This window comes from Pteropus vampyrus, unplaced genomic scaffold (genome assembly GCF_000151845.1).
Source record: "Pteropus vampyrus isolate Shadow unplaced genomic scaffold, Pvam_2.0 Scaffold128, whole genome shotgun sequence".
Taxonomy (NCBI): Eukaryota; Metazoa; Chordata; class Mammalia; order Chiroptera; family Pteropodidae; genus Pteropus; species Pteropus vampyrus.
In genome coordinates this window covers 5399056-5419650 of record NW_011888909.1, presented here as the reverse complement: position 1 = coordinate 5419650, position 20595 = coordinate 5399056, and the positions used below count along the sequence as shown (strand labels likewise).

The 20595-nt window shown below is 37.7% G+C and overlaps 1 protein-coding gene across 3 annotated transcripts in view; it reads left to right on the top strand.

The window, feature by feature from the left end:
• Positions 1 to 386: 386 nt before the first annotated feature.
• Positions 387 to 20595, top strand: part of ZNF713 (zinc finger protein 713) — a 66354-nt gene continuing 46145 nt past the window's right edge. For 2 of the 3 annotated variants that reach the window (XM_023534633.1, XM_011367008.2), the window contains exon 1: positions 387 to 704. The gene's annotated coding sequence lies outside the window, so the exon portion shown is untranslated. Of the gene's footprint in view, positions 705 to 1354; positions 1413 to 20595 lie in introns of those variants that run through there. The other variant, XM_011367009.2, reaches the window with a different exon arrangement.

Genomic DNA, 20595 nt, shown 5'->3' with positions numbered 1-20595 from the left:
ATGAACCTTCCCAACCTGTTTTAGTGTTGAACTACCTTTGAATCCCGAATAAGCAAAATGGTATCCCCATTAAAAGAATTTCATTGTTCTCATCAGTAGACTTGTATTACAAAAAAAAAAATTGCATTCAACTATTATTATATTTTGAGTTTCGTCAATATAACAAGGGGTGGGGGCATTGGGGGCGGTATTCCAAGACTGAGGAGAACAACGGCTTGTGCTTGTCGCCTTGGAGACGAAGCAGCGACACTGTGGGAGAGCTGGGTAGTCCAAAGTTTCTGACTGGCAAGGACTATGGGCGAGTCCTCACCACCATCTTCTGGGTCCTCGCTGAACAAAATTCTGTGAGGGCCGGGGACGGAGACCCAGGTTTCGCCGGGTTAGCGAGTCCTGGTGAAAAGTAGTCAAGGAGCGAGCTGGGAGTTCCGGTGCAGGTGGGAAGCGGTCGGCCCAGGGCGCCACTGGCGCATGCGCATTGGCGAGCCAAAGCCAGCGCGGCGCAGTCGCCATTGCAGGGTTTTCTTTAAAACCCACTTGAGGCCGAGGCCTGGTACAGCCTCACGGGCACAGTCACTGGGCGTCATTGGCTCTGGCATTGGGGCACTCACCCTCGCCCGACTCAGTCTGGACTGGCGGCGGCGGCAGTGGTGGAGGCGGTGTCAGGGGGCGGATCTGTCCGGGGCGCCCTTTGTATGTGAAGGCTGGTGAGTGCAGCCCTCCAGGGACCAAGCTGTGGGCGAAGGGAAGGGTGGGCGGGGCCGAGCGTGCCGGGTCCGAAGCTGCCCCTGCTGGACGCGGAGCCCCCCAGCAGCGCCCTTAGACTTCTTGGAGACTGTGTCCCTTCTTTGATAGGCTGGCCTCCCCTGACCCAAGGATATAAACGTGTTTTTCTCTAATAGCTTCTGCAATTTATTTTTGTGCAGGCGTGGGTGGGTATCATTTTTTGAAACGTTTTTCCTCATCTCAAGATTATTAAAACATTCACCATTATTTTCTTTTAAAGGATTTAAAAAATATCTTTTTTACATTTTCACCTGTATTTTATTGGGTGTTAATTTTGTGATGTTAGTAATATGCCTTCTTCAGTTGTCTTGGCTATTGTCAAAGGAACTCAAAGAGTCTGGAAGTTTTGTTAGAAATAAATGATAGAGATTTAGTCAAGATCTTAGACTTTGTAAACTGGAAACACGGCTTGGCAAAAACCTATAAGTGTTCTAAAGAAGAAAGAAGAGTTAAAAGTTCTTAAAAAGTACATTCTTGAGAATTTTCAGCCTTACATTCTTAGCCCTAGGATTTGTCCAGGATAATTGTCAGTCAGCTGACAGGCAGGGAGGACGACGGATGCCAAGTGGTCCTGAAGATGAGCACCAGGAGGTCTGGTCACATCCATTGGTCCAGATAATGGATGTCAGGTAGATGTACTTGTCAGTCATTCAGTGGGTAATTGGAGGGTTTTCTGGAGGTCTAGATGTATATTGACACATTGACACAACACTGGAAAGTTCAAAAAAGTTAAGTTCCCAGGCTAGTTACAAGAATAGTCTTTCCTCATGCCTTAATCTTCAAAATGTTAATAATTTTAGCAGCTTAGTTAAAATGACTCCATTTTATATATTTCCTATCTTCACTCTTTCCTTATTTCCTCCTTTTAAAGTCCCTCATTGTCAGGGTGACAACAACGGTCAGTCATATTCCTCAAAGGGGGCATATCGATTAGAGACACACTTGCCATCTATGGGTCAGTCATATTCCTCAAAGGGAGCATATCAATTAGAGACACACTTGTCATCTATGGGTCTTATAACTAGCCAATATTTGTGCCAACTTTAGGGTAAAGCATTAGGAAAGGACCAATTATTTTTATATGTCATATTCAATTAAAGGATAATTGCACTCAGTATTACAGCACGAACTGACACAAGCCTTGGTTTTTAGTGTTAGTACAGCATACATAAATCTTATAAATGATAATAAATATTTCCAAGAAAATAATCATCTCAATTTGAAAAATATTTTTTAAAAGCTTATGTATAGTTAGTATACAATACTATATTGGTTATATTAGTTTCAGGTGTACAGTATAGTGAGTCGACATTTTTATATCTGACAATATGATTACCTCACTAATCCTAGCAATCATCTGTCACTGTACAGACTTATCTCAGTATTATCAACTATATTCCCTTTCGCTTTTTCCCCCTACTCCCGCCCCTCTTGTAACCATCCCATTGGTCTCTTTCTGAGTCTCTTTTTGTTTTGTTTGTTCATTTTATTTTTTTTAGATGCCACATAATGAAATCATATGGTATTCTTTTTTGCCTGATTTATTTCACATAGAATAATACCCTATAGATGCATCCATCTTGATGAAAATAGCAAGATTTCATTATTTTTTATTGCATCATATTCCTGTGTGTGTGTGTGTGTGTGTGTGTGTGTGTGTGTGTGTGTGTGTGTGAGATGTTAGCTATGGGCTTGTCATATATAGCCTTTGTCGAATTGAGGTAAGTTCCTTCTATGCCCACTTTTTTGAGAGTTTTTATCATTAAAAAGTGTTGAGTCTTGTCAAATACTACTTCTGCATCTATTGAGATAATCATATGATTCTTATCCTTGGTTTTGTTGATGTGATGAATCACATTGTTTTGCAGATGTTGAACCACCTTTGCACCGTTGGTGTAAATCCCACTTGATCATGGTATATAATCTTTTTAATGTACTGTTAAATTAGGTTTCCTAGTATTTTGTCAAGAATTTTTACATCCATGTTCATCAGGGATATTGGCCAGAAGTTCTCTTTTTTCGTAGTCTTTGTCTGGTTTGAGTATCAGTGTAATGTTGGCCTCATACAATAAGTTTGTAAGCATTCCTTCTTCAAATTTTTGGAAACCTTTCGGAAGGATAGGTAATAATTCTTTAAATATTTGATAGAATTTACCTATGGTGGTTACCAGAAGGGAGGGAGGAGGGAGAAAATAAAAAATAAAATGTTTTTAAAAATTATGTATATATAGTATGGAAAAAAATTAACTGGCATTAAAAAAAAAAATTCACCTGTGAAGCATCTGGTCCTGGACTTCTGTTTGTTGGGAGTTTTTTCTATTACTGCTTCAATTTCATTGCCAGTAATTAGTCTTTTCAGTTCTCTGTTTCTTCCTGCTTTAGTCCTGGAAGGTCGTATGTTTCTAAAAATTTATTCATTTATTCTAGATTGTCAAATTTGGTGGCATATACCTGTTCTAAGTATTCTTTAATGATCCTTTATATGTCTGTGGTGTTGGTTGTAATCTCTTCTCTTTCTTTTCTGTTTTTATTCACTTGTGTTCTCTCTTCTGCTTGATAGGTCTTGCTAGAGATGTGTCAATTTTATTTATCCTTTCGAAGAACCAGCTCTTTGTTTCATTAATCTTTTATGTTGCTTTTCTATTTTTTATGTTATTTATTTTTCTCTTTGATCTTTATTATTTCTTTCCTTCTACTTACTTTGGGTTTTGTTTGTTCCTCTTTTTCTAGTTTCCTTAGTTGTAAATTTAGATTGTTTATTTAAGATTTTTCCTGTTTCTTGACATAAGCCTGTATAGCTATAAACTTTCTTCTTGTAACTGCTTTTGCTGCATCTCATAAATTTCGTAAAGTGTTTTCATTTTTATTTGTCTCAAGGTAGTTTTTGATATCTTTGTGGATTTCCTCTTTGATCTATTGGTTGTTTAGAAGCATGTTGTTTGATCTGCACATATTTGTGTTTTTTCCAATTTTTTTCTTTGTATTTGATTTCTAATTTCTTGTTATTGTGATCAGAAAATACACTCAATATAATTTCAATCTTCTTGAATTTATTGAGGCTCATTTTGTGGCCTAACCTGGTGTGCGCATGTGTGCATGCTTCCTTTTCCTTCTAATCTGGGTGGAATTGCCTAGTGTAAACGGGCTGCTTCATGTACTCTTGGCATGCCCTGTTGTTTTAACTGTAATCAGAGCTGGGTCATGGCTTGGAAGAATTATCATTGCTCTTGGGGTTCCTGGGAAACTTAGATCAAAAATATCATATAGTCTCAAGGTCCAAGATGGCGAATATAGGTGGACACTGAGCTCACCTTCTCACAAGAATATACCAAATATACACCTATATTTAGAAGAAAATCTCCTGAGAGATAACTGTGAGCCAACTGAATAGCCTTTGCACAAGAAGCAAGAAAGGGACTGAGTAGAGAAGGCTGGGGAATCACAAGAGCTGGATCTGAGCAGGATTGCTTTGCATGCTTGCATCTCAACATTCCACCAACTCTGCCCTCTCTGCAGATGGGGCAAGCCCATGTACACACACCTCAGCACTTAGCTAGTTCGGCTTGCACATGCACATTCAGCAATGCCCCACTCTCTGCACTTTCTCCAGACCAGGCAGCCTTGCGTACAGGTACCACAGCATTTTATTAGCTCCACATTCTTTCTTGGAGGGAAGGCCCCCATGTGAACACCAGTAGTACACCACTGTCTCCACACTTTCTCTGGACAGGACAGACCTGCAGGTGGGAAACCTCAGCAATTTGTTGGCTCCACACTCTCTTCGGGTGGAGGAGCCCCTTGTGTGCACAGCCCAGTGGGAGGGCAAAGCAGCACCATATTGGGTCAGTCTCCTGGTGGAGGGGCCTTTTGTATGCATGCTGTGGGGATCTCCTGTTTCTGCTGGGTCTAGCTCCAGTAAGGGTGGCTGCTATAGCACCCTACAGGTTAGCCAGAGAACCTGGATCAAGCTCCTGCCCACTATCCAAGTTCAGAGGAAACGAAACAATGGCATTCACCAGTCCCTCTAGTCCTGGGTTGTTCCCTCGTCTCCTAGAGGGCTCTCGTGATTCCCCAGCCTTCTTTATTCACTCCCTTTCTTGCTTCTTGTGCAAAGGCTATTCAGTTGTCTAACAGTTGGCTCTCAGGAGGATATGCTCTAAATATAGGTGTATATTTGGTGTATTCTGGTGAGAAGGTGAGCTCAGTGTCCATTTACACTGCCATCCTGGACCTTGAGACTGAACAATATTTTTGATCTGTGTCCCAGGAACCCCAAGAGCTGGAGTGGGGTTACTCAGGGATTTTATTGGTTTCTGCACACGTCCCGGAAGAGAGGTCACATTTCTGGATTCATCAGGTATATAAACAAAACATCTTGAGATGCAGTGATAATATCTAATACAATCCAATTTTATAAGAAAGCTCTTCTCATTGAAGACATTTCAGTATTTATCAAAGTTAAACTCAGTTGACTGTCATTAAGGGCTGCTTGAGTGAACTTAAAGTTTCTTTATGACCAATAATATCTTTAATTTCTAAGGAAAGTGTAAAAATATCTGCTAAGCGATCATACCAATGGAAAACAGACCTAGTCCACAGTACTTCCTAAAAAAGAGGTTAGTAATAGAGGACAAAAACATCCTTTAGCCCATGGATATGCAAGAGTATTTCTCCCTACTCAACCTCAGGGTAGCCAAAGAGATTCGTACCACACAGCCATTGTATTCCATGAAGAGCTACCCAATAAATTCCAGGTCTTCTATCCCAGTCTGTCCCAAACCAATCAGAACCTTTTAAGGTTATAACAGAATTACACTGATGGTAGGTATTTCCCCTAACATTCTAGTGCTATTAAGAAACTCTAGTTGAGAATGGTTTTATTGTTCTCAAGATAAAGGAGCTGAACAACTTAAATATCCATATCCAGGAGTTAACCATACAAACCCATCCTAAATTTGTACATATTGTCCATTGGCTATGATGGTTTTGTCAGGATTCTCACTATTTACAGTCCTTAAGTCTACATGGACATTAGCATTATAGGGAATGGAGAAATCATGACCAGTTGTTTCCATAGTGTTGTTAATAGACCATTTGTCAGGTGTTGGCAATGTAATACCAACTGAATTTAAAGTTGAACTTTGTTTATTCTTATATATGGTGTAAGAAAGGGGTCCAGTTTCATTTTTCTGCAAGTGTCTGTCCAGTTTCCCCAACACCATTTATTGAATAGACTGTCTTTACCCCATTGTATATTCTTACCTCTTTGTCATATATTAAATAACTAGATGCTTGTGGATTTCCTTCTGGGATTTCTCTTCTGCTACATTGATCTATGTGTCTGTTTTTATGCCAATACCATGCTATTTTGGTACTGTAGTCATGTAATATAGTTTGATATCAGGCAGTGTGATACCTCCAACTTTATTCTTAAGATTGAAAGAGCTATTCCAGGTCTCTTATGGTTCCATATAAATTTTTGGATTATTTGTCCTATTTCAGTGAAAAATACCATTGGTATTTTGATAGGGATTGCATTGAACCTATAGATTGCTTTGGGTAGTATGGACATTTTACCATGTTAATTGTTCCTATCCATGAGCATAGTATATGTTTCCATTTATTTGTATATTCTTCAGTTTCTTTCTTCAATAACTTGTAATTTTCTGAACATAGGTCTTTTACATCCTTGGTTAAATTTATTTCCAGGTATTTTATTTCTTTAAATGTAATTGTAAATGAGATTCTTTTTTTTTACTTTCTCTTTCTGATAATTCCTTATTGTGTAAAAATGCCACTGATTTCTGAATATTAATTTTGTATTCTGCTAATTTACTGAATTCATTTATCAGTTCTAATAGTTTTTTGGTGGAATCTTTAGGGTTCTCTCTATATAGTGTTATATCATCTGCAAATAATGACAGTTTCACTTCTTCCTTTCCAATTTGGATGCCTTTCATTTCTTTTTCTCGTCTGATTGCTATGGCTAGGACTTCCAATACTATGTTGAATAAAAAGTGGTAAGAGTGGACATCCATGTTTTATTCCTGATCTTAAGAAAAATACTTTTAGCTTTCCCCACTAAGCATGTTAATGTGTATTTGTCATATATCATATTTACTCCGTTGAGGTATATATACCTTCTATTCACACTTAGCTGAGATTTTTTTTATCATAAATGGATGCTGGATTTTGTCAAATGCTTTTGCCGCATCTATTGATATGATCATATAATTTTTATCTTTCAACTTGTGAGTGTGCTGTATCACATTAATTGATTTGTGAATATTGAACCAACCTTACATCCCAGTATAAGTTGATAAATCCAACTTGACCATGGTATATGATCTTTTTAATGTATTGTTGAATTTGATTTGCTAATATTTTGTTGAGGATTTTTGCATCTATGTTCATTAGGGATATTGGCCTATAATTTTCTTTCTTTTTTTTTTTTTAATGTCTTTGTCTGGTTTGGGAATCAAGGTAATGGTGACCTCATAAAATGAGCTTGGGAGTCTTCATTCCTCTTGAATTTTTTGGAATAATTTGTGAAGAGTAGGTGTTAATTTTTTTCTGAATATTTGGTAAAATTCACCTGTGAAGGCATCCAATTACTGATTCAATTTCATTAGTAGTAATTGTCTGTTCAGATGTTCTGTTTCTTCTTGACTCAGGCTTGGGAGATTGTATGTTTCTTGAAATTTGTCCATTTCTTCCAGTTTGTTCAATTTGTTGGCATATAATTGTTCACAGTAATTTCTAATAATCCTTGTATATCTGTGGTGTCATTTCTCACTTCTCTATCATCTGATTTTATTTATTTGGGCCTTCTCTCCTTGTAGAGTCTGGTTAAAGGTTTATTAATTTTGTTTATATTTTCAAAGAACTAGATCTTGGTTTCATTGATCTTTTGTATTTTTTAGACCCTATTTTGTTTATTTCTGCTCTGATTTTTATTATTTCCTTCCTTCTCACTTTGTGCTTTGTTTGCTGTTCTTTTTTTAGTTTCTTTAAGTATAAAGTTAGATTGTTTATTTGAGATATTTCTTATTTCTTGAGGTAGGCCTGTATTGCTATGAATTTTTCTCTTAGGACTGCTTTTTTTGTGTCCTATAGATTTTTGGTTGTTGTGTTTTCATTTTCATTTGTATCAAGGTATATTTTGATTTCTTCCTTGAGCTCATTGTTAATGAATTTATTGTTTAGTAGCATGTTATTTAGCTACCATGTGTTTGTGTGTTTTTCAATTTTTTTCTTATAATTGGCTTCTAGTTTTATACCTTTTTGGTCAGAGAAGACGCTTGATATGATTTCAATCTTCTTAAATTTATTGAGGCTTTTTTTTGAGGACTAACTTGTAGTTTGTCTTGAAAATGTTCATGTGGACTTGAGAGTAATGTATACTCTGCTTCTTGGGGGTGAAACACTCTAAAAATAGCAATTAAATTAATCTAGTCTAGTGTGTCATTTAAGGCTGCTGTTACTTTGTTGATTTTTTCTCTGCAAGATCTGTCAATTGGTATAAAAGGGGTGTTAAAGTCCCCTACTATGACTGTATTACTTCTGATCTCTCCATTTATGTCAGTCGGTATTTGCTTTACATATTTAGGTGCTTATATATTGGGTACATAAATGTTTACTAAGGTTATATCCTCTTTTTGGATGGATCCCTTTATCATGATGTAATGTCCTTCTTGGGCTTTTATTATATCCTTTGTTTTAAAATCTATTTTGTCTGATACACATATTGCTATCCCAGCTTTCTTTTCATTTCCATGTGCATGAAATATTTTTTCCATCCCTTTCAGTCTGTGTGTGTCTTTTGATCTGAAGTGAGCCTCCTGTAGATGGAATATGTATGGGTCTTATTTTCTTATCTAATTGGCTACCCTTTGTCTTTTGATTGGAGCATTTAATTCATTTACATTTAAAGTGATTATTGGTAAATACATAGTTACTGCCATTTTATTCATATTTATGGTGGTTGTTTGTTTGTTTGTTTGTTTGTTTGTTTGTTTTTCTTCTTAAAGATCTCCCTTCAACATTTCTTGTAATACTGGCTTAGTGATAATGTATCTCCTTCACCAGGGTAGGGAAGTGGTTTTGTCATTATTTCTTTAATTAGGTTCTCAATACCATGTTCTCTCTCTTTTCTTTCTGGTACTCCTGTGTTGCAAATGTTACTCTTGGTGTTGTCCCAGAGATCCCTTAATCTTTCCTCCCCTTTTTTGATTCATTATTTTCTGCTGTTCTAATTGGGTGTTTTCTGCTACCTTGTCTACAGAATAACTGATTCAGTCCTCTACGTCATCTAGTCTGTTGATTCCTTCTGATGTGCTCTTCATTTTAGTTATTGTGTTTTTCATTTCTGACTGGTTCTTTTTATAGTTTCTGTGTTCTTTTTAGTGCTTACTAATATATTAAAGTTTTCACTCAGATCATCTATTCTTCCCTCAATTCTTGGAACATCCTTATAACCAGTGTTTTGAATCTATGTCTGGTAGGTTGCTAGCCTTTATTACATTATATCCTTTTCTGGAGTTTTCTCCTGTTCTTTCATTTGGGACATGTTTGTTTTCTCATTTTGGCTGCCTCTCTGTATTTGTTTCTATGCATTGGGTAGATCTGCTACATCTCCCAGTCTTGGCCGGGTGGCCTTATGGCTCAGTGGCGCAGTCTCCTTTGTCACTTGTGCCAGGTGCTCCAGGAGTGTCCATTTTGTGGGTTGTCTATGTTCTCCTGTTGTAGTTAAGCTTTGATTGGTGTTGGCACATCATTGGATGGGATTGACTCTCAGGCTAACTGGCTGTGAGGACTGGCCATACCCACCGAGTATGAGCTGCTGTGTATGGTATGACCCCATGGAGTGGGATTCACTCCAGTGAACTCATGTGCCTCTTGAGACCACCTTTTGTGTGTACCGCTTGTGGGGCTAATTAGGTGGTGTGTTTTGTGGTCTGATGCCAGCATCTGCATTTATTGTTTTGGGGACCCCTTTTGAGGGGCTTCCATGCAGGCCAAGGTCAGTCGCTACCTGTGACTGCCCGAGGCTACCTAGTAGGAGCTACAAAGCTATCCAAGGTTGGTCACTGCCTGTGCTGGACATGGAGGTATGCAGGAGAGGCCACATGGCAAACTGAGGCCGGCTGTCACCAGCACTTGGGGCCTGGGACAGCTCAGCAAAGTGTCCAGGGCACTCCAAGGTCTGAGGATGCCTACCAGCTACCTACAAGGCTCGGTAGTTGAAGAAGTTCCAGGTAGTACATGAGTTGGGTGAGGCGAGTCCCAAGAAGTTACCAGGGTGGAGTACGTGCGGCTCTCCCCAGGTTAGCGCACACCCAGATTTCTCAGATCACACTGAGTCCAGCTGCTGCCCACCTGCCTCAGGCTTGCAGACTCCCAAAATTTGTTCAAGAAACACTGCAGCCTGGGCCAAGGCTTGTTTCCCACCACCTGAAGTACCTATAGAGGTACAAGAGCTGAGGCCTATGGATTGCTGCTAAAAGAGCCTCCTGCTGAGAGGGCAGGGTGGGACTGGTTGCCCAGCCAAGAATATGGCTCCAACAATTTGAGAGTTGGTTGGGGCAGGGTCCCAGAGAATTACTGTGGTAGAGTGAGCAGAATTCACCAGGCCAATGCAAATTCAGATCTGGCTATTTGTGGGGCAGGCTCAACACAGGCAAGATGGCTCACACCTGTAGGCCACACAGAAGGAGGGCTCAATACAGGGACAATGGTGGTTGTCCATCTAGTCCTCGTCCCGAAGCCACACAACTGAGTCCTTCTTTGTATGTTTCTGGTGCCTCCTGAGTTGCCGGCCCTTTGAGGGACCCCAGGATTAGTGCCTGCAAGTGAGTCTGTGTGTGAGCATTTTAAGGAGACATTTGGGTTTCCAGCAGCCTTCTGTCTCACCAGACAGTCAGAATCTCCACTGGATTTTACAGCCAGATTTTGTGGGGACTCCTCTTCCCGGCGCTGGAACCCTGGTCTAGGGAGCCTTAGTGTGAGGCTGGGCCCCTTGCTCTTCCAGGACCTCCATGGCTGAGATATCCTCCCACCACACCTGGGTGCAGGGCCAACTTTTTGCACTTCCACTCTTCCTACCAGTCTCATTGTGACCTTTTTATGTTCTTAGTTATAAGAGTGATGTTCAGCTAGTCTTCAGATGGCTCTCTAGGCTGATTTTTCTACAATTCAGTTGTAATTTTAATGCGGTCAGGGGAAGAGGCAACCACAGCATTTACCTACCCCACCATCTTGACCAGAACTCTCCAAAACTGTTTCTTGAATGGCATCTGGTAAAATTAGTTTCCGCTGAGATACAATTCTTTATGGTATTTACAGCTACCTTCCAGCCAATATTTCTTTTCCATTGAAGCTCGTTGCTGCTTTACTTATAATGATTAGTCGAAGTTCTGTTTTCAAGAAGCCAAGATGTTAATTTTGGCTTTAACATTTGCATGCTTGATCTGCCATTGCATTTCCTTTGCTAATTTTCACTCATTTTTCATGTGTCCAGACACTTTTTAAAAATTTGTTGGGTGACAGGTTAATAAGATTATATTAGTTTTACCTGTACAATCCTATATAATACATCGTCTAAATGTTGCATAATGTGATTACCAACCAAAGTCTAGTGTTCTTCTGTCATCATATATTTGATGCCCTTTACTCTCTTCAGACTCCCCCAACTACCCTTCCCCTCTGATAATGATCATATTGTTGTCTGTGTCTGTGAGTTTTTTTGTTTTGGTTGTTCATTTGTTACTTTCTGATTTGTATCCCACATATGGGTAAAATCATATGGTTGCCTTTTTCTGTCTGAATTATTTCACTTATCATAATACTCTCAAGATCCATTCATGTTGTCACAAATGGCAGTATTTCATCTAGTTTCTCATGGCTGAGTAGTATTCCATTGCATGTATGTACCACATCTTTATTCAATTATTCATTGAAGGACAAGTGTTTCCATGAGTAATGCTGCAGTGAACATAGGAGTACATATATCTTTACAAATAAATGTTTCTAATTTGGGGGGTAGATATCTAGAAGAAGGATTGCTAGGTCATGTGTTTGCTCTATTTTTAATGTTCTAGGGAACCTCCATACAGTTTTCTATAGTGACTATACCAATTTACATTTCACCAGCAGTATATGAAGGTTCCATTTTCAACACAACCTCTTCAGTGTTTGTTATTTCCTGTTTTGTTGATGATAGCCATTCTGACAGGTGTGAGGTGGTATCTTATAGTGGTTTTGATTTGGCATTTCCCTAATAGCTAGTGAAGTTCAGCTTCTTTTCCTATGTCTGTTGGCCATTTGTATGTCTCCTTGGGAAAAAGTTTTCAGTTCTTCTGCCTATTTTTTAATTGGCTTGTTTGTTTTCTTGTTGAGAAGTCAGTATATTTTGGATATTAGCCCCTTATCAGAGGTAGTGTTTGCAAATATTTTCTCTCATTTGGATGGTCGTCTCTTTACCTGGTTGACAGTTTCTTTTGCTGTGCAGAAGCTTTTTAGTTTGATATATTCCAATTCATTTATTTTTGTTTTTACTTCCCTTGCCTTTGGGGTCAAGTTCACAAAAAAACCTCTGAGACCAAGGTCCATAAGTTTACTACCTATGTTTTCTTCCATGTATTTTATTTTTTTAGGTCTTACGTTCAAGTCTTCAATCCATTTTGAGTTAATTTTTTGTGTATGGTGTCATATAGCAGTCTAGTTTCATTCTTTTATGTGTGGCTTTCCATTTTTACCAGTAGTATTTATTGAAGAGGCTTTCCTTTCTCCATTATATGTTTTTAGCTCTTTTGTTGAAAGGTAGTTTCCTTTATACATGTGGGTTAATTTCTGGGCTCTCAATTCTGTGCCATTGGTCTGTGTGTCTGTTTTTCTGCCAATATCATACTGTTTTGATTAGTGTCTCTTTCTAGTATTATTTGAAGTTAGGAAGTGTGAGGCCTAGGGCTTTGTTCTTTTTTTTTCTTGAGATTGCTTTGGCTATTTGGGTCTTTTGTAGTTTTATACAAATTTGAGAATTGTTTGTTTTATTTCTCTGAAAATACCATTGGGATTTTTATGGGGATTACATTAAATCTGTATATCGCTTCAGGTAATATGGCCATTTACCAAGGTTAATTCTTTCAATCCAGGAACTCAGAATATCTTTCTATTGGGGTGTGGTTCTTCTTCAGTTTCTTTCAATAATGTCTTGATGTTTTCAGTGTGCAAGTCCTTCACTTCCTGTGTTTAGTTTATTCCTAGATATTTTATCCTTTTTGTTGCAATTGTAAATGGGATTATTTTCTCCATTTTTTCCCTGATATATTGTTAGTGTGTAGGAACATAACAGATTTTTGTACATTGATTTTATATCTTGCAACTTTATTAAGTTTGCTTATCGTTTCTAATACTCTTGTTGAAGTCTTTAGAGTTTTATATATGGAGAATCATGTCATCTAGAAATAGTGACAGCTTTCCTTCATTCCCAATATCGATATTTTTTTTCTTTCTTTCTCTTGCCTGATTGCTCTGTCTTGGTCTTCCAGTGCTAAGTTGAACAGCCATGGTAAGAGTGGCATCTTTGTTTTGTTCCTGATATCATAAGAAAAGCTTTCGGTTTTTCACCACTGAGTATGATATTAGCTGAGGGTTTTTGATATATGGCCTTTATTATGTTGAAGTACTTACCTTCTATACCCATTTTAATGAGTGCTTTAACTATAAATAAGTGTTGAACTTGTCAAATGCTTTTTCTGCATCTATTGATATAATCATATGATTTTTCTTTTATTGTTAATGTGACGTACCACTTTGATTAGTTTGCATCCCTGGATGAACCCAACTTGATTGTGATGTATTATCCTTTTAATGTATTGTTGTATTTGATGTGCTAGTATTTTGTTTAGGATTTTTGCATCTGTGTTCATCAGAGATAATGGGCTCTAATAGTCCTTTTTGTGTGTGTTGTCCTTCTCTGGCTTTGGTGTCAGGTTAATGTTGGCCTCATAAGAAGAAGAAGTATTGCTTCTTCTTCAATTTTATTGCAAGAGTTCGAGAAGGATTGTTAAAACTTCTTTCAAGGTTTGGTAGAATTTACCAGTGAGAGTTTTGTTTTGAGAAGGTTTTTGATTACTGCTTCAATTTCCTTACTACTTACCAATCTATTTAGGCTTTTCTTATCTTCATGGTTCAGTACAGGAAGGGTAAATATTCCTAAGAATTTGTCCATTTCTTCCAAGTTATCAAATTTGGTGGCTATAGCCTTTCATTGTATTCTTATATAATCCTTTGTATCTATGGTGTCTTTTGTAACCTCTCTTTCATTTCTGATTTTATTTGAGTCTTTTTTTTTCCTTTGTGAATCTAGCCAGAGGTTTGTCAGTTTTGTTTATCTTTTCAAAAATTGGCTCTCTGTCATTAATTTTTCTATTATCTTTTTGTTCAGTTTCATTTATTTCCTCTCTGATTTTTTTTTTTTTTGGCTTTATTGAAACATAATAGACAAATAGTTGCTTGTATTTACATTGTACAATTCAATGAGGTTTTTTTTTTTTCGATTACGGTTGGCATACAATAATATACCAGTTTCAGTTGTATAGCATAGTGATCAGAGAGCCACATAACTCACAAAGTGATCACTCCACTAAATCTAGTACCCCTTTCTCCTCTTACATATTATTACTACATTATCAACCATCTTCCCCAAGCTACACTCTACATCTCCATGTCTATTCTGCGAACCATTTGTACCTCTAAATCCCTTTGACTTTTTTTGCCATCTACCCTAACCCCCTCCCATCTAGTAGCCTCAAAATAGTCTCTGTATCTGAGTTTCTTTCCGCTTTTGTTGTTGTTATTTTGTTCTTCAGTGTTCTTCAGATTCCACATGTACGTGAAATCATGCAATATTTGTCTTTCTCTATCCGACCCATTTCATTCAGCGCACTACCTTCTAGGTCCATCAAGGCAATATCTTTTTCCATCCCCTTCCTTTTAGTCTTTTAATCTGAAGTGAGTCTCTTGTAGGCAGCACATGTAGGGATCTTGTTTACTTATTCATTCAGCCATTCTATCTTTTGGTTGGAACACTTAATTCTTTTCCATTTGAGGTACTTGTTGATAGGAATATAGTTGTTATCATTCTTTATTCCTGTTTTTCATATATGTTTTTTCTTCTTAAAGAAGTCCCTCCAACACGTCCTGTAATACTGGTTTGGTGGTGATGAATTCCTTTAGCTTATTTTTGTCTGGAAAGCTCTTTATCTGTCCTTCGACCCTAAATGATAGCTTTGCTGGATAAAGTATTCTTTGTTGTAGATCATGGGTTTTCATCACGTTGAATATTCTATGCCAAGCCCTTCTGTCCTGCATAGTTTCTTTTGAGAAATTAGGTGCCAGTCTTATGGGTTCTGCTCTTGCTGCTTTTAAGATTCTTTTTGTATTTTAGTTATAATGTGTCTTGGTGTAGGCCTCTTTGGGTTCCTGTTTTTTGGGACTCTCTAAGCTTGTATGTCTATTTCCTTTACCAGGTTAAGGAAGTTTTCCATTGTTATTTCTTCAAAAAAGCTCTTCAACTTCTTGTTTTCCTTCAAGTACCCCTATGACATGGATATTTTTACATTTAATTGTGTCCCATAGGCTCCTTAAATTGTTATTGCAGCCTTGGCTTCTTTTTTCTTGCCATTCTGATTGAGTGTCCTTGGCTTCTCCATCCTCTATATAGGTCGTTTGATCCTCTTTTTTAATCGCTCTGTTTATTCCATTTAATATACTTTTCATCTCAGATAATGTATTCTTCATTTCTGACTGGTTCCCTTTTATAATTTCCATTTCCATTTTTATGGTTTTTGTCTCTTTGTTAAAGTCCTCACTGAATTCATCTACACTTCCCCTAAGTTCATTGAGCATCTTTGTAACCAGTGTTTTGAACTCCGCATCTGTGAGATTGCTTGACTCCATTTTTCCTAGATCTCTGTTCTGTTCTTTCATATGGTTTCTGCTTCTTTCTCTTCCCATTTTGGCTGCCTTTCCGTGTCTGTTTTTATCTACTAAGCAAAACTCTTAAATCTCTTGGTCTTTTTAGTGCAGCTTTGTGTAGTAGGTATGCAGTGGCACAGTCCTTAGAGGAGTTCAGCTGTCGGCCACATTTAGCCTGAGCCTGTACCCCTCTAGGGCCACCTGTTAAGATTCAGCATGCAGTCCACAGATGCTGTGCTTATAGTTGCTTCAAGAGGCCACGCCAAAAACTGTAGTCATCTGCCACCAGTGTGAGTCTAGGCTCCGCTCATCAAGGGGCACCAGACTCGCCAAATATACAGTTGGATGTGGCTTGGGTGGAGCCACGAGTTGGGGGAGGTGGAGTTTCAGGAAGTCCTCTGGGCTAAGTGACCTCTGTTGTCCAATTTGATGATGTCTCAGCCATGGCGGCATGGAGTCCACACACTGGAAGAGGGAAGGGCTCAACAGAGGAACTATGGATACCGCCAGCACTTCTGTACAGAGCAAGCCTCGCCTCCGGCCCCCACTCCAACAACTCAGTGCCCCAGAGCAGCTGACCCAGTGCTGGTGCTCAGAGCGAGTAGATTCGTCACCACAAAAGTCCACTTACAGACAGGGTCCCTTTCAGAGGTGTCTGCAGCTGCCAGCTGCTGCTGCCTCTGTCCCACTCAGCCCCTTGGGACTGGGCAGCCTCACATCCTTGCCCCATCCTATCTTCTGTTGCAGGATGATTTCTTATTTCTCTCCCTAGTCGTAGAGTTTGTTCATCTAGACCCCAGGCGACTTTCCTTGCTGTTTGCTCCTTGTTTCTGTCACAACTTTGATTTTGTCTCAGGAGGATGAACAGAGCCTCTATCATCTATGCCATTTTTTTTTTTACATTCCTCATGGATTTTTATTTTTTCCTCTCTTCTACTTACTTTGGTCTTCACATGTTGTTCTTCTAGTTCTTTAAGGTGTAATGTTAGATTATTTATTCATGATTTTTCTTGTTTCATGAAGTAGGCCTGTAATTTTATAAAATTCCCTCATATTACCAATCTAGCTGCATCCCAACTATTTGGTATATTGTATGGTCATTTTCATTTGTCTCCTGTGTTTTTTGAGTTCTTTTATTTCTTTTACCCAATAGTTTGTTCAGTAGCATGGTGTTTAATTCTCACATATTTGTGGTTTTTCCAGCTTTCTTCCTTTAGTTGATTTACAGTTTCTTATTGTTGTGGTTAGAAAATATGCTTGGTATAAATTCATTGTTCTTAAATTTATTGAGACAAGTTTTGTGCCCCAATTTATGGTCCGTCCTTGAGAGTGTTCTTTGTACACATGGGAAAGAAATATATGTTCTGTCATTTGAGCATGGAAAGCTCTATAAATACTGATCATACCCATTTGGTCTAATGTGTCATTTATCACATATGACAGAACATATATTCCTTTTTATGCTGTGCATTCAGTTCCAAATTGCAGAAATTATATTTTATGTTGATAAATGACACATTATTGACTTTCTGGATGCTCTGTCTTTTAGTGTCAGTTAGATATTTGGGTTCCTTACTATAATTATATTTTTGCCAGTTTATCCCTTTTGTTCTGTTAGTAGTTGCTTTACATATTTTGGTGTTCCCAGATTGGATGCTTATATATTAATAAATGTTATATCTTTTTGATGAGTTGTTCCCTTTATCATTATAAAATGTCCATCTTTCACTCTTATTACCTTTTTTACCTTGAAATCTTTTTATCTGCTAAAATTTGGCTACATCTGCCTTAATTTGGATGCCATTTGCTTGAAGTATCATCTTCCACCCCTTTACTTTGAGCCCGTGATTGTCTTTATAGCAGGATGAGTCTCCTGAAGGCAACATGTAGTTGGGTCTCTCGCTTTTTTTTTTTTTTTTTCCTTATCCGTACTGCTACATTGTGCCTTTTGATTGATGAAGTCTGTCCATTTACATTTAGGGTAATTATTGATGTACAGCCATTTTTTTGTGCTCTGTACCTTCATTGTTTCTTTTCCCTTGTGTTTCTGACTGCTATTTTAGTTTCCTAGTTTTCTATGATTTTTTTACCTCTGTTACCTCTTTTTTTATGTTACATGTCTCAACTCTAGATTTTTCTTTTGTGGTTACCATCAGATTTATGTAAAAAAGTATTCCACACATACAGTACTCCTTTTTTCTGTTGATTGCATCTTATCTTCATCCACCTATGCAAGTTCAGGCCTTTCCCTCTCCCTTATTATATTTTTTATTGTAATAAATTATTCCTTTTTATGCTGTGCATTCAGTTCCAAATTGCAGAAATTATACTCTTATTAAATGCTTTTCCATCATTTACATTTATGTTGTAATTAAGTGTTTAATATAATATTCCGAAATAGAGGTAAAATTTCCTGCCGTTGTCTGTTTGTAATCATACTCAAATTCTTTAAACTTTTTTTTATTCCTTTCAACATTTCTAATAATGCAGGTTGTGCAGTGGTAAATTCCCTCAGCCTCTATTTGTCCGGAAAAGTATCTCTCCTTTATATATAATAACTTTGCCGGATTTTTATTCATGGCTGGTGGTTTCACACTTTTACTATTTTGAATGTTTCAATATTTCATTTCTCTCTCTCCTGGTAGGTTACAGTATTCTCCACCCTGCCTGACTTGCAAATTCTTTCTTTTTTCAATGTTTTTTAATTTTCTTATAAAGTTTATTGGAGTAACATTAATTAATACAATTATATAATATTCAGGTGTATATTATAATTTGACATCTGTATATTCTATTGTGTGATTACCACCCAAAGTCCAGTTTCCTTCAGCTACCATATATTTGATCCTCTTTACCCACTTCACCTTCCCCCATCCCCTATATTTGACTCCCTTTACCCTATCTACTTCTCCCTTCCACTCCCACCCCCTACTCTCTAGTAATCACTAGTCCATTGTCCATGTCCCTGAGTCTCTGTTTGTTTGTCCTGTTCATTTGTTGCTTTTAGGTTTATATCCCACATATAAGTGATGTCATGTGATTTTCAACTTTTTCTGTCTGGCTTATTTCACTTAGCATGATTATCTCGAGGTCCATCCATGTTGTTGCAAATGGCAATCTTTCGTCTCTTATGGTTGAGTAATATTCCATTGCATATATGTACCACAGTTTCTTTAGCCAGTCATCTATCGCAGGGCACTTTGGTTGCTTCCATGTCCTGGCCACTGTGAATAATGCTGCTATGAACATCAATGTGCTAATATCTTTTTGGATATGAGTTTTCAAGTCTTTGGGGTAAATACCCAGTAGAGGGATCACTGGATCATATGGTAGATCAATTCTTAGTTTTCTGAGGAACCTCCATACCACTTTCCATAATGGCCGTACCAACGTGCAGTCCGACAAGAGGAATCCTATTTCTCCACATCTTCTCCAACAATTGTTATTAGTTATACTGTTGATTATAGCCATTTTAATAGGTGTGAGATGGTATCTTATTATGGTTTTGATTTTCATTTTCCTGATAGCTAGCAATGTTGAGCATCTTTTCATATTTGTTGGCCATTTGTATGTCCTGTAGGGAGAAGTGTCTGTTCAGGTCCTCAGCCCATTTTTTGATTGGATCATTTGGTTTTTTTGTTGTTATTGAATCGTATGAGTTCTTTGTATATTTTGGATATTAGGCCCTATTCGAGACATTGCTTGCAAATATATTTTCCCATTTGGATGGTTGTCTCCTTACCTTGTTGACGGATTCTTTCGCTGAGCAGAAGCTTTTAAGTTTGATGTAATCCTATTCATTTATTTTTGATTTTACATCCCTTGCCTTTGAGGTCAAATTCTTAAAATTCTCTTTAACTCCAGTGTCCTTGAGTTTAGTTCCTATGTTTTCTTCTATGCATTTTATTGTTTCAGGTCTTATATTCAGGTCCTTAATCCATTTTGAGTTAATTTTGGTGTGTGGTGATAGCCAACAGTCTAGTTTCATTCTTTTGCTGGTGGCTTTCCATTTTTCCAGCACAAGTTATTGAAAGGCTTTCCTTTCTCCACTGTATATTTTTGGCTTTTTAGTCAAAAATTATTTTCCCATATAAATATGGGTTTACTTCTGGACTCTCGATTCTGTTCCACTGGTCCATATGTCTGTTTTGCATGCGAATTTGATTACTGTCGCTTTGTAGTATAATTTTAAGTTGGGCAGAGTGATGCCTCCAGCCTCGTTCTTTTTTTTCAGGATGGCTTTGGCAATTCAGGGTCTTTTGTGCTCCCATACAAATCTGATGATTTTTTGTTCTATTTCTTTAAAAAAAAAAATGCTGATGGGATTTCGATGAGGATTGCATTAAATCAGTATAATGCTTTAGATAATATGGTCATTTTAACTATGTTGATTGTTCCAGTCCAAGAACACGGAATATCTTTCCATTTCTTCGTATCTTCTTTGATTTCTTTTAATAGGGTCTCGTAGTTTTCATTATATAGGTCCTTCACATATTTCGTTAGATTTTTTCCTAGGTCTTTTACTTTTTTGTTGCAATTGCAAAAGGAATTATTTTTCCACTTTTTTTTTTTTTGACGCTTTACTCTTAGAGTATAGGAACACTATGGATTTTTCGATGTTGATTTTGTATCCAGACACTTTACTGTATTTGCTTATTGTTTCCAGTATTGTTCTTGTGGAGTCTTTAGGGTTTTCTGTATAGAGAATCATGTCATCCACAAATAGTGACAGTTTGACTTCTTCTTTTTCTATTCGGATGCCTTTTATATCTTTCTCTTGCCTGACTGCACTTGCTAGGACCTCCACTGTTACATTGAATAACAGTGCTGATA